The sequence below is a fragment of the Suricata suricatta genome, chromosome 2 (genome assembly GCF_006229205.1).
Source record: "Suricata suricatta isolate VVHF042 chromosome 2, meerkat_22Aug2017_6uvM2_HiC, whole genome shotgun sequence".
Lineage (NCBI taxonomy): Eukaryota > Metazoa > Chordata > Mammalia > Carnivora > Herpestidae > Suricata > Suricata suricatta.
Genome location: NC_043701.1, coordinates 184,945,943 through 184,959,265, shown reverse-complemented (window position 1 = coordinate 184,959,265; position 13,323 = coordinate 184,945,943). Strand labels below are relative to the sequence as shown.

The 13,323-nt window shown below is 59.5% G+C and overlaps 1 long non-coding RNA gene across 1 annotated transcript; it reads right to left on the bottom strand.

Moving 5' to 3' along the window:
• Positions 1 to 1,350: 1,350 nt before the first annotated feature.
• LOC115286021 lies at positions 1,351 to 4,268 on the bottom strand. The gene is made up of 3 exons (XR_003905826.1): positions 4,100 to 4,268; positions 1,707 to 1,764; positions 1,351 to 1,421 (listed from the first exon to the last, which is right to left on the bottom strand). It is a non-coding gene; the product is annotated as an uncharacterized LOC115286021 (long non-coding RNA).
• Positions 4,269 to 13,323: the final 9,055 nt, after the last annotated feature.

The window sequence follows — 13,323 nt, the reverse complement described above, 5'->3', positions numbered from 1 at the left end:
CTCTAATTGGGTAATAGAAACTCTGGCCTCAGTGTTTGTATTTTAACTCCACCGCTGAGCCCTCCCTGTTTTATCCATTCTTTATCCCAACCTCTTTTCTTTCTCCCAGGAAGGAAGGGTATCTTCTCCTACCTGAAAAGTCTAAAAAAATTATTCCTAAACATTAGAACTTAAGGGTAATTATACAAATGAAACCTCATTTATTCAGTGACAGTTTCTGTGCCGATGAGTGAAGGCCAAGGGCCCCCGTGGAAGCCGGGAAACACCCGCAGGAGAGGCGGCCGCCCGTTGCTCCCTGTGCTGTTGTGGGAGATGCCCCCCCCACCCCGGCTTCAACCCAAGGCCACGCAGGGACTCCCCGGGGGGGCGTGGTCATCCCACGACCTGTGTCCTTCCTCCCGGCCGGCTCTGCTCACACCGGCCACTCACCCCCGGCCACACGGGCCTTCCCGCCCCCCAGCTCACGGGCAGGGGGAACAAGATCAGCCCGGAGACGCCCCCTTTCTTTGCAAGGGACTCACTGCAGTCCCGGCCTCAGAGACCCTGGGCTCTCTCGGCTTTTTGTCTGGATCTCGAGTTCTGGCACTTCCAGAATTCAGCGTTTGCCTTTCCTGCCCCTCCGTGTGAAGGGAGGCTGACGTGACGGATGGGGGTGCGGCCCTCGGGGCCCCGGATCAGCGCCTGGGCTTCTGAGCCCCGCTGGCTGGCCCTGCCCCGCGGCGGCCGTGAGCCCCCCGCCCCATCGCCCCCACGGGGGGCTGACCTACAGTGTCTCACCCCGCAACGTCCTGGCACGAGCAGAGGTGGGAATAGAGACTCGGAATTTTAGGATGACCACCTCCTCCTCCTCCTCCTCCTCCTTTTTCTTCGAATCTGGAGCTTTCATGGCTGACAATCTCCTCTGAGAGTCTGGTTGTTGCTTTGAGCAGCATTCTGGGTGTTTTCTAATGTCACCTGATTTCTTAAGAGAAAGAGAGCACAGTATCATTCTAAGTTTGAGATGAAAACTGGAGAGAGCCTCCCCACACCGCGACAGCTCACCGCGCTCACTGAGAGTCCCTTCTCCCGACCGCGGCCCCGGAGCGGAGAGGACGCGCGTGCAGACCCCTCGGTGTGGTTCTGTGGCTCTGCCCGCGGGAACTCAGTCCTGCTTTCCTGTTGGACGAAGATCCAATGTTCTTCACGCGGGAGCGCGGCTAAACATGTTAATCCAAGGCTGCGCTCAGCTTCCCTGGTGCTGTAATAATTGCCCTGTATTTTCTGTATTTTTTACCCTGAAGCAACCTTTGTTTCTCTCCAAATTGTATCCATAGTGAACAATGAGCAACTATCCTGGCCATGGTTTTTTTTTGCTTTTTAATATTAGAGAATGCATCTTCATTTTCTTCTAGGAGGTATCATGTTCAAATGGTCTTGGTTTTCTAAATAGAGACACAAAGCAGTGATTTTCAAACCCAGCTCTGCGCCAGAGCCCCCTGCACCTTGGAACCCCCCAACTCTGCCCCCAGCCAGGCGCTCGGGAAGGGGAGGCATCATCTGCCGCAGGGACCTGGGCTGGAGTCCCTGCCCCCGCTCTCAGGGCCCAGGATGACCCGGGCCAGGTGTCCCCAGGCCTCCTTGCAGCTTCTAGACTCCCCATCAGAGCGCAGAGACTCCAGCCTCCGGGTCGGCCCATCTCTGGAGATGAATCCTCCGTGGTATTTCACCTGTGAGATGCTGAGGTCCCAGACGCCCCCTCAGGGCGGCGGCCGCCTGTCTCTGTATCTGCAAAAGCAGGGAGTTTGGCCAATTTGGGGCAATTAGGGAGATGCCTTTGTCTGAGTGCCTCCGCACGGTCTGTGGTGCCATAAATTCCTATTCTCAGCGTAATTGCTTGGTCCCATTTGCTTAGCGGTGCTGAGCGGGTCATTATCCGGGGGTGCTGCAGGCGGGGCTGTCTGGGGGGACGCGTGGTTCCTCACTGGGTTGCCTAATTGAAGATGAATGTTTAAATTTAAAAAAAAAGTGCTTCCTTCTCTTTCTGTTGAAAGGAGCCTCCGTCGATCCTAGTCCGGAGAGAGGACGGCGTGGCAAAGGGCGACAGACCCGTGGCCTCCACCCCGGTGCCCGGATCTCCCTGGTAAGACGCCCGGGGACGTGGGAGCGCGACAGGGGGCCTCGCCCGGCACCCCCTCCCCCGCTGTCGGCACCAAAGAGGAGTCCGTGTTCCTTACACAACATGCCTCGCCTAAAAAAATTAATTTGCGGCTCGTGGCACTTTTGTCACATTCTGCAGCAGGAAAAATAGCATTTAAGTGATAAGTTATCCTGCTCCCGTGCGCCGGCAAATCTGTATTAAAATAATAAGCTGTTGCATATATATCAGGGAGAGACGGTGTCTCAGGAAAACGGAGCACGCATTATGCTTCAAAGAGCTTTTTTCCTTCCACTCCAAGAAAATACTAACTGAATGGCTGTTAATTAACGACGGGTCTGGCTTTCTGCAGCGGCCCTGGGAGGACTCCTGGTCTCGGGGTGCGCCGCGCTCAAAACACCCTCCGCGAGGGAGCCGCTGTCTCTGGTTTTTAAAAATGTCCTTTTATAATGAAGTAATTTGGAAGCAGAAGAAAAAGGTTATTATAATAAAATCTAGTTTTAAAATCTGAAGATGAGAAGGTGGGACGGGGCCGGAAGGGGCAGCGAATTCAGACGGCGGCGCAGCGTCCCATGTCCCTTCTCCTTCTGGGTGGGAACAGCCTCCCGCTTCTGGTTCCCGTCTGACATCAGCCTTGCACGGTGACCCCGGTGTCACCTGTTTGTGGTCCTAAATAACGGTCGTGACGGGAGCGACTCGACATCTTTTCCTGCTCTGCACGGTCGGTGGTCAGTGTCGGCCTCCTGCCCCCCGTCTTCAGCCGAGGCCACTCTGCACCCCGAAAACGCCTCTTGGGGAAGAGCCCCTTCCTGCTAACACACAGTTCACGCCCAGTTCTCCGGTGGTCCCGACACCTAGGAGTGTCCTACGGTTCACTTCTGTTCCGACACCGACTCAGAGTTGCCCGACGGACCCCACAGGCTGAGGGCTGTGTCCACCAGCGCTGCCCTCTGGTCAGATCCAGACGCAGACGGGGTCCCAGGCCACCCGCACGTTGGTCTAGCTGATTGCAAATTCAGGGGTTCCTACAACCTCCCCTCAATTCTGATAGTTTGTAAGAATGGCTCACAGAGCCCGGGAAGAAGGCTTACTCATGTTTACAGTTTGATGATGAAGGACGTGACCCGGGCCAGCGGACGGAAGAGACCCTGTGGCCGGGCCTGGGAGCATCCGTGCCCCAGAGAGCACCCCTGTCGGGACAGCAGTGCCCGTGCACAGGAAGCTCATGAATCCTGTTGTTCAGGGGGCTTTCTGGAAGGTTCAGCACGAAGGCAGGACTGCTTGTGTCACCGGCCAGGGGACTGGACTCAATCCGCAGCCCGTCCTTCCCTCCCCTCCAGGGGGTCTTGGAGCTTGACGCCAGGAGTCCAGGGATGGATGAAGACCCAATATTTGTTTCTAATCAGGCCACACCTGCTGCCCGGGGCCTTCTAGAAGCAAACTCTCTCCATGTGTCTCTAAGGCAGGCACACTTTACAAGCCGTATTTGGGGGGTGGGGTAAATTGAGCCCAGGTGAGCGGCTGTCACGCTGAGTTTGGGACGCTGCCCTTGGAGGGTCACGATTAGGTAGGACATGTGGCCTTGAGCACAGGGAGCGTCTGATGGTGAAGCCGTGACCTTTCTTCCTCAGTGACAGAAGACGCAAGTGCCCGGGGGCTTGGGGAAGTCAGAGCCCAGAGCTGCCGCTCGCCGCAGGGCAGGTCCATGGCCCCCGGGGGTGCCTGGGCCTCCAGCCGAGCGGCCGGCAGTGGACCCCGAGCCCCGGCGTCTTCTTGCGGACTGGCGGCAGGACGGGGAGGTCAGGCCTGGAGGACGCCAGCCCAGTGGCACCGTCACCCTGCGCGCATGCGCAGACGGGATATAGGCCACGGGGATGCCTATTCTGAGTCAGAATGACACTTGCCGGCTGGACCCTGTGTCCTGTCCCGCTGATGTGACAGGAGCCGCCCCCCTGTGCTCCTCACCCTCTGCTCTTCTGGCCCCGCCCCCGTGACGGAGAGCTTCCGGGCTTCGCGCAGCTGTTGCGTTAGGGCAGGATTGTCAGACTCCCCTCCACACCCTGGGGGCTGGGTTTGCACGCCCCCTCCACGTGGGGCAGGACCGCTGACCTTGCTGGTGACGGCCCCCCCTCCAGCTGGGAGGCGGCTTCCTGAGGGGCGTGGCCCAACATCCTCACTAATCTTGGCATCGCACGTGTGGGCCCCTCTGTGACGGCCCCTTTGTGAGCTGTGGTCGGTCACCGGGAGCAGCTCTGTCCGGCCTGGAGAGCTGTGCCTGCTTCACCAACGGGACCCAAGCCGTCCACCGCCAGCCTCTCCCTGGGGCTTTGCTGGCAGCAGCCTTTCTAAGGGGTCAACCAGGTTCTCGGGCCCTCGTGGGGCAGAGGGAGCCAGGGCAGGGGCGGAACCCGGGCTCCATCACTCATCATGGTCGCCGCCGGCCACCTGTGAGTCTGGGCGTTGGCATCTGCTCATGGCGCATTAAAGAACCCTCACTCAGATGGAATATTCCAGGAGGGACTGAAGTGAGGTGCTCCATGTGGAAGTCGGGGAGGGTGAAGGAGGCGCCACCGGGTTTCTTGGAGGCTAGTGGGGGATGTCGGCATGTCCAGCAGGTGCTGTCAGGTGACCCAGGAGAGGGGCAGGACCTCCAAGAAGCTCTGTGCTTTCATAAATGGGTCTCTCTCTTCTCACAGTCCAATGCCCAGGGCTCCCTGCTCCAGTCTTGGGGAATCTCGCTTTGGAAGGCACACCCTCTCCAAGGTGGTCCTCTGGATCGAGGCCCCCTTCCTGCCGTGGGAAGCAGACCCTCCTCTGGAGGACAGGGGGAGGGGTCAGGCTGCCAGCTCTGATCAGATCTGAGCATCACATATCGCCCATCGAACCTGAGCCTTAATCTTGGACCAACATTCTCCAGAGAAAACCTAGGATTTCTAGAAGATTCTCAAAGACCCAAGGTGGGTGGTGAAACCCAAACGGGCTCAGAAAGGACTCCTCTTGACCATCACAGAGCTGGGGAGGGGAGGCAGCTGGAATCACAGTAAAGAAGTCAGAAGGTTTAGAATCTACTCAAAACATGTGAAATGGAAATCCAAGTCTTCTTCCTCGGTTACCGTGTTCACCGTGGTCACATTTTTAGCAAACTGGAGCTGAGACATTGCAGGCGTGGGAGGAAGAAGCAGGCTCGGCAAGGACCCGCTGGTGTGAACGCAGGTCTGGACGTGAGAGGGGAGACAGCGCCGTTTCTCTCCTCGGGGCCGGAGGGCTCGCGGTGTGAGCGGGGCAGGAAGCAGCCCGTCCTTCCCCAGCTCTGCTCCCGCTCTCCTCGCTGCCGGGAGAAAGGCCAGCTGTGCAGCCTTCTTACAGCACTGGCCTCACGCTCAGCACTTCAGAAAGGCCACGTCGGGGCCCCGACACCGTGCACACGGGGACGAGCGGCCGTGCTGGCTCAGCCGCCGGGCGTGGCTGCAGAGCCCAGAGAAATTTCTCCCGGCGGCTCTGCCCTCCGGGGCCCCCTGAGCAATATGCCGGGGCGAGTTTCAAAGGCGCCAGAGTCGAAGGCGGGAGATTTTGAGGAGAAGCAAGGAGATGAAGACCGCGGTGAACTTTCATAGCCGTGACAGCCCGTCCGCCTCGAGGTGGGAGCCGGAGCCGGAGGGCAACGCGGCGTCACCCAGGCGTCCTCCCCAGTCTGCTCCTGCTTTCGGTGCTAATTCTAGAACAGCCTGCTCCATCTCTCAGGATTCCTCCGCCTCCGCTTCCTCCGCCTCCTTTTCTATAATTTGGCTTTTGACCCATATAGCAATTCTGGGACAACGAAGATACTGCTTATTGGAAAACAGTTAAAACATAGGCTTCGGAATTGTTGAAGACACGGGAAAACATAGGCTTCGGAATTGTTGAAGACACGGGAAAAATCAAAAGTAATTATTAAACAAAGTGTAAAACTCATGAGCTTTTCACTTAATGACAATAACTGCCAATGCCGGTAATTAACACTCTAAGATTCTTGAAACGACTATGGATTTACAAGTAATTCACTATTTTGTTACAGTTTAAAAAAAACGAACGTTGGTTTGCAATAGTGCCATTTTCCAAACATTCCGGGATCTTACAGGACAAGTTCTACGTCGGCAGTGCGGCCACGGTAAAGCCGGACGCCCTTCCCTGCGGCTGAGAAGAGGCGGTGCTGGCAGACGAGGGGACGCGCACAGGCAGGAAGCTGACATGTCAGCAGGTGCCACGGCCACAAGGCTTCCGTGTGGTTACCGTGAGGACCGAGGGGCTTGCAGGAGGTGTGTGACACGTGGCTGTGGCTCGTGGCCGTGGTTCATGGTTGTGGCGCATGGCCATGGCCCGTGGCCGCGGCTCAGGCTTGGGCAGGAGCCCCAGTGTGGCCACGGGGAGGCCACCGGCTGGCTGTAGGCTTCTGCCCTGGAGCGGGAAGGCAGGCAGTAGCTGCAGGTCCCTGGAGGCGGTGGGAGATGCACGTGGCAGACCCGCTGTGTGTGTTGCGGGGGGAGGTCCCCCCGAACAGGTGGCTGGAGGTATAGCATCCAGGACACGCCCCCCCACTCCCCCCGACTTGATGTAACACCATGCTTCTTATTCTGAATTTGATATTTTAGTGCCTATTGGTGGCACCTTTTTATTCACTCATAACTATTAATTTACTGAGTGTAATGTTTTAAAAGTAGGTTTTCTAGATTTTTCTAAGTATGGGTAGTGGGCACATTTGGCTTTAGAAGAATTCATGTAAGAGACACGTTGTTGGGTGAAGTCAATAGGGCTTTTCCAGAAGGAAAGCCCCTTTCCCAAAGCAGAACACGTAGGGTTGACATTTGACAGAGAAAAGGAGTCGGAGACGCGGTTCTGGAGGCGCCGGGCCGGCGGTGTCGCAGGACGTGTGCACACAGTTCCGTGCAGTCACCGAAGCTGCACCCGGGGCCCGTGCACCCTCACGGCCTCATGGGGGAACCGCTGAAGAGAAGCCAAAGGTCATGCCGTCCCCTTAGCATGACCGAGCCATTCACTGTGTCACAGAGGGGACAGGTGGCGTAGTCCGCTCCCGCTTGCTGGGACGGACTCTCACGTCCGGTGAAGTGCCGAAGCGGGTTGGTCGAGGCGGATGCAGGGAGCTTGGGGGCGGCTGCCGTTCAGAGCCACATCTAAGAGCCTCTGAGCAGCAGCTCCCGCAGTGGGCGTGGGACGTGGTGCCTCAGCCCCACCCCTGGCTTCGTTTTAGTCACCTTCAGGCGGCCTCTCCCTAATGCCGAGGCAGGGCTGGGGGGGAGGAGCTGCTGTGGCCCCTCCCTGGCATCGGGCAGCTTGGGGGTTCTGTGCACCTCTGGCTGGACAGGGCACCGAGTGGCCAGGACCCACAGCAGTGAAGAGGCCTGGTGGGTGCCGTCCGCCGGGTCCTGCGCTGCAGCAGTGCGGGAGGCGGAGCTTTGACGTCCATGCAGGCGGATGCCTGAAGCCTAGGCCGTTGTCAGGACGGAGCGTCCTGGGGCCTCTGTTGTGTGAACACAGTCTGGGCATCGAGTTGTGGGCAAGCCTCCTGGGGTTCCAAGTCTCGTCTCGGTGAGGCGGACGGACAGCCGGCCGGGCCCCTGGAACAGGAGCCCAGCTCCCCCGGCGACCGCCTGGCCCCTCTGTGCTGCTTATCTGCAAATGGGACAGAAGTGCCGTGCAGTAACCAGAGAGGGACAGACAGGTGCCAAGACCTGGAGGTGACTGTCCGCGGGAGCCCAGAGCGGCCCGCACCGGTTCTGTGGACCTCCATCGGCAAAAATGCACTGCGTTTCGTGTGCACCTGCTCACCTGTGCGCTCCTCACTGCGTAAGCGCCGTGGGGTGGAGAGCAGGCTGGGGAGGTCCGCCAGAAGCGCATGCCTGGGGTCTGCTGGGGTCACGAGGCTCCGGAGCAGGACCTCACTTCTGACGCCCGCTCTCGTGGGCTGTCCCACACCAAGCATTTGGTGACACCAGCTGAGTGTCCTGCAGGCTAACTCCATGTGACACTGTCTACCCAGAGACACTCAGACCCCGCAGGTCAAGGGCTTGGTCACCTGAGACTGCCCCTCCCCAGCTAGGGACCCCAGTCCCAAGTCCGCCTGTCCCCTGTGCTTCTGTCTGACTGGCTACAAATCAGAGGCCCCAAGACCCCCTCCTCTGTCTTGGTTAATTGGCTAGAGCGGCTCCTGGAGCCCGGGAAACGGTTTTCTTACTAGATTACTGGCTTATTATAAAAGGATACGACTCAGGACCAGCCCGGTGGAAGAAATGCATGGGGTGAGGCGTGGGGACAGGGTGAGGGGCTTCCGTGCCCGTTCCCGGGGGCCACCCCCCAGGCTCCACGTGCTCACCGGGGTCTGGAAGATCTCCGACCCTCCTCCTCTCGGGGTGTCTGGAGGCCTCAGGATGTAGGCACCGTCGACTAAGTCATTGGCCATCGGTGATGGGTTCAACCCCCAGCCCCTCTCCACTCCCTGAGGAGGGGACAGTGGGGTTGAAAGTTTCAACCCGCTGGTCACATGGTTGGTGCCCGGCCGCCTGCCCCCATCCTTCCGGGCTGTTCCCAAGTCACCTCATTAGCATAAAAGGCCTGTGATTCAAGTAACAGAAAACCCATCTCCCCTTCCCATCTCTGCTCTCGTGTGGCAGGAAACCCCGAGGAATTTAGGAACACTGCGCCAGAAGCAGTAACAAGACCACATACATGTTTCTCGCTCCACATCACATATCACAGGACGGGAGTGATTACTCACTCCTCCCCGAACTGTGCTCCGCACCCAAGCCACCGGGGCACCTGCCAGAGCTCCTGGGCACGCCAGGTCGGCTCCTCCTGCACACGGAGAGGGGTGGTGAGGGCCGAGAGGGAAGAGCGAAGAGCACCCACACCCTGCCTTTCAGCCCCGAGCTCCCAGCCCTGGGGGCGAGATGCAGAGGACATCAGGCTCCGCCCCTCAGGACAGGCCTCCTGGGATGGGCACTCCAGAGACAGGGAGGGACCCAGAGTGGATGTCTTTGCCTATTGGGGAGGAGGGCCAGCATGCTTAGAGAGAGTAGGATGGTCCCCACCCCTAGAGCCTGCAGCCCTGGGGGGTCACTGTCCAAGGTGACCGTAGGAACCCTGGAGCGCAGGGTTACTGCGAGCCCAGATTCCGCTCGACGGGATCCAGGTCCCCTCTCTAAGGACTGCTAAGTGTGGGTGTTCTGCGCCAGACTTAAATAACTCTGATGTGCTAATTACATCCTCTGGGATACTGGGACAGTTAGAGAGAAGGGGGAAGATGGCAACCGTCCAGAAATTATGCAGCGTGATTAAAGAAGGCTAACGTATACATATTACTTAAAATGTGCATAAAATGATACATAAAAGCAATTTTGCATGTTACAGCTGGCTCCATCTCGTTGAAACCAACCGTGACAAGTGGACGGGCAGATTGCTCTTGGGGGATCACATTTATTTACTCAGCCATCAGCTCTTTGGTTCAGGCCCACACCTGTCCCTACGGTGCAGGAACTGGGTTCTTTGCAGCCTGGGTGGAGGTGTGTGCCGTGCTAACGGTTGTCACCTGGCTCTCTCCCTGGTAATGGTCCCCATTAAGTGACTAATTAGCCCGATCTGCCCCTGCTCTGGCCGCTGAGTGATGGACACAGGGAGGGGGGACTTCTATACTTCGGGGCGGCTCAGGGGGCTGGCTCTTCCCACGTCTGGAGGCAGCTGGTGTCTCGGGGCCTCAGCACCGGGATCTTCCGGAGTCAGCATGTCCCCGAAACAGACGGATCCAGGAGCTGGGGAGAACGGGACCAAATAAGGCCTTGGGTGCAAAGTCTCTTCCCTGCGGTAACAGAGGGTGGGGGCTGGGCAGCAGGCACCTCTGGACGAAATGTCAACCGACGGAGAACACCAGAGCCCAGCCCTCCAGCGGCTCTTTGGAGCACGTTTTCTAACGTCTCCACAAACAGGCTTCAAGGGAAAAAGGAGAGGCAGCAGCAAGAGGGACCCTGCACGTCAGCTCGTCGGCCTTCAGCAGCGGCTCCCGAGAGAACCAGATCTCCCCGACTTGCTCTGGTCTGCGCTGGAGTGTTATTTGGTTTTCTTTGGAAATGAGACACTGGGAGGAATGGGGGGGGCGGTCCCACAGGCTCTGCTGGAGGCGAGTCCAAGCCGGGCAGCTCCACCTTGCTCTCTGCACCCAGGGGTCCCTCTCACGCCATTCAGCCTATCTGGGGTAAGCTTCAGGGGAGTCCCTAATTCTCTGCCCACAGCTGCCCAGACCCCCTGCTGGGCGCAGCTGCCCAGGCTTCCTGGCCAGACTCAGGAGCCCAAGCCCGTCTGCCTACACCCACCTGATCATGCCACCTGTCCGGACTCACTGCCCAAACTCACCTGGACAGACCCCTGCCAGGACCCACTGGCCTCTCTTCAGCCTCGTGTCAGGACCACACCAGCTGGGCAGGTGGCAGCCTGGGGCCCAGAGCTGAAGCTCCACGTCTTACACCCTGGGGCCCGCGTGACAGGTGTGGACTTGCCCAAGCCGAGGGCCCTGGGCGTCTTCACTCACCCGTCCTCGGCTGCTTCTTATTCTTGAGTCCCCTCCCTGCTGATGACCAGGACATTCTCAGGACCCAGCCTGGGGCTTTGGGAACCAGTGACTCACAGCAGCCAGTCTAGGGGGCTGGCATCTCCATGGGTGGGACAGTCTCCCAGACCCAGGTGTGGGGACCTGGGGGTGATCTGAGACTGGTCCCTGGGATGGAATTTGGGGGGCTGGCCCAGAGCCAACCCCGCCCTCTCTCTGCTCCAAGCCCCTGGGCACCTGCATTTCCCAGGCTACCGGCTCCTCATAGTTCTCACGTGAAGCAGCTCAGCCCCCTGTGGGAGGAGCCGAGGTGCCCCAGGACCCTGTCACGTCCGCAGACCCTCATGAACCGCCCATTTCTCATGAACGTGTCACACCGTCGCCCGTGACCTCGAGCCATTGTAGCGAGGCACGGCTGTGGTTGGAGGGCTCGGCTCTTGGTTCTGAAAACCCAGGTGCAGGTCTCCTAGGGCAGAGGTGGGCAACGGCGTCCCCAGCACACGCACCCCTGCTCTCTCACCTGTCGGAATGTCTCCTGGAACACTTAGTCCTTCATCCCTTTGGGTTTTGTCCGGACCAGGTGTCCCAGAGGGAGTAGCAGGCAGGGAGCAGGATGCCTGCCTGTTACGAGGAGCGATCTCCAGGCAGAGGGGAGAGGGAATGAGGGCCGGGCAGCCGAGGCCGAGCCTGGGGGTCCCGGGGCATGGTCTGCACCCGCCCCTTCACCCCAGCCGGGGCTGGGGGCTGCAGGCTGCACAGCCGTCTGTGACGTGCAGCGGAGAGCCCAAGGCGCTGGGCTCAGGGAGACACCTGCCCAGAACGTCGGAGGGGAGGGACATGGGCGTGACCATGACCGGGGTCCTGGCACCGAACTGGAAAATTAAGAGAAAAGAACAGAAACTGGAATTGAAGCCGGAAGGAATGTTCACAACCATCTGGGACTTGAGCCCAGTCTCCCAACCTTGTTTCCAAAACGAGGACCCTGAGGCGTGAAACCACAGCCACCCCGGCGGGCAGGTGTCCAGGCCCCTGGGCTCCCGGCTGAGCGCTCTGTCCCTCCGTGGCCCTCCGTGGCCCTAGGGGAGGGAACAGATCAGTCAGCGCTGGGGCTGGTGGGCTCGGCGGGGAGGCCTTCCGGAGGCTGCAGGGAGATTCTGTTCCCTGCCTTTTCCAGGTTCTGGAGCCTCTTGCGTTCCTGGGCCCTCCGCCTCCTGGAGGGCCACAGCACGGGTCTCCTCTCCCCTTCCCCGAGCGTCTCACCGCGGGCCCGGTGCCGTCTCCTCCTCTGCTTCGGACCCTCCTGCCTGCTCTCCACCTGGAGGCTCCAGGGCCATCTCTCATGTCAGGAGAGAAACTGAGTCACATCTGGAAAGTCCCCCTTGCTATGTCTGGTCGAAGGTTGGAAGGATTAAGATGTGGGCGTTTTAGGGACCATCCTTCCGCCCACGCCCTTGAACCGGGCCTGGCTGGGGTAGTCAATCCGACAGACCATCTCAGAGTCACCTCAGGGAAGGAGTCTGGTCTGTTTGGAGCTCCCAGGACATGGGTTCAGCCCCCGCGGCCCCTGTGCGGCCCATGGGAAATGTCTTCCTGGGAGACCGAGCAGCATGCTCAGGACCGGAAGGATTTCCTCCGTGCAGAGCAGAGCAGGGGTGGTGACTGTCTCCACGCTGATGGCAGACAAGCCCGCGCCTCTGGCTGGGCCGGGGATGGGCTGGTTATCAGGGATGGAGGCCATGCCCGGCAGGCACTTCCCGTGGGCAGAGGCCCCACGTCAGGGGAAAACCAGTAGCCAGAGGGTTTCAGCATCTGCGGGCTCTCCTGCTCAGTCCTCACATCCGGAGTCTGAGATGCCTGGGGCTGCTGGGCTCTGGGGTCCACTGTGGGAAACTGAGGCCCAGGGAGGGGAGAGGCCTTGCCCGAGAGGGAGTTTCTGGGAGCCCAGGCCAGAGACGGGCTGCTGCTCTGCCCCGTCCTGGGACCAGTCTCGGGACAGAGCCGGAGGCCGGGCTGGTGGCCTTGAGCGGCCAGATTCTTCGGGACACTGTGCAGCAGGATCCAAGTCCCTGTGTGCAGAACCTCACGGACCCACACAGACCCACGCTGACCCTCATGGACCCAAACGGACACTCATGGACCCTCACAGACCCACAAGGACTGTCATGGACCCAAATGGACCCTCATGGGCCCTCATGGATCCAAACAAACCCACACGGACCCTCACGGACCCAAATGGACCCTCATGGACTCAAACGGACCCACACAGACCCTCACGGACCCACATGGACCCTCATGGACCCAAACGGACCCACACAGACCCACACTGACCCTCATGGACCCAAACGGACAGTCATGGGCCCTCACAGACCCACAAGGACTGTCATGGACCCAAATGGACCCTCATGGGCCCTCATGAATCCACACGAACCCACACGGACCCTCACGGACCCTCACGGACCCAAATGGACCCTCATGGACTCAAACAGACCCTCACGGACCCACACAGACCCACACTGACCCTCATGGACCCAAACGGACAGTCATGGACCCTCACAGACCCACAAGGACTGTCATGGACCCAAATGGACCCTCATGGGCC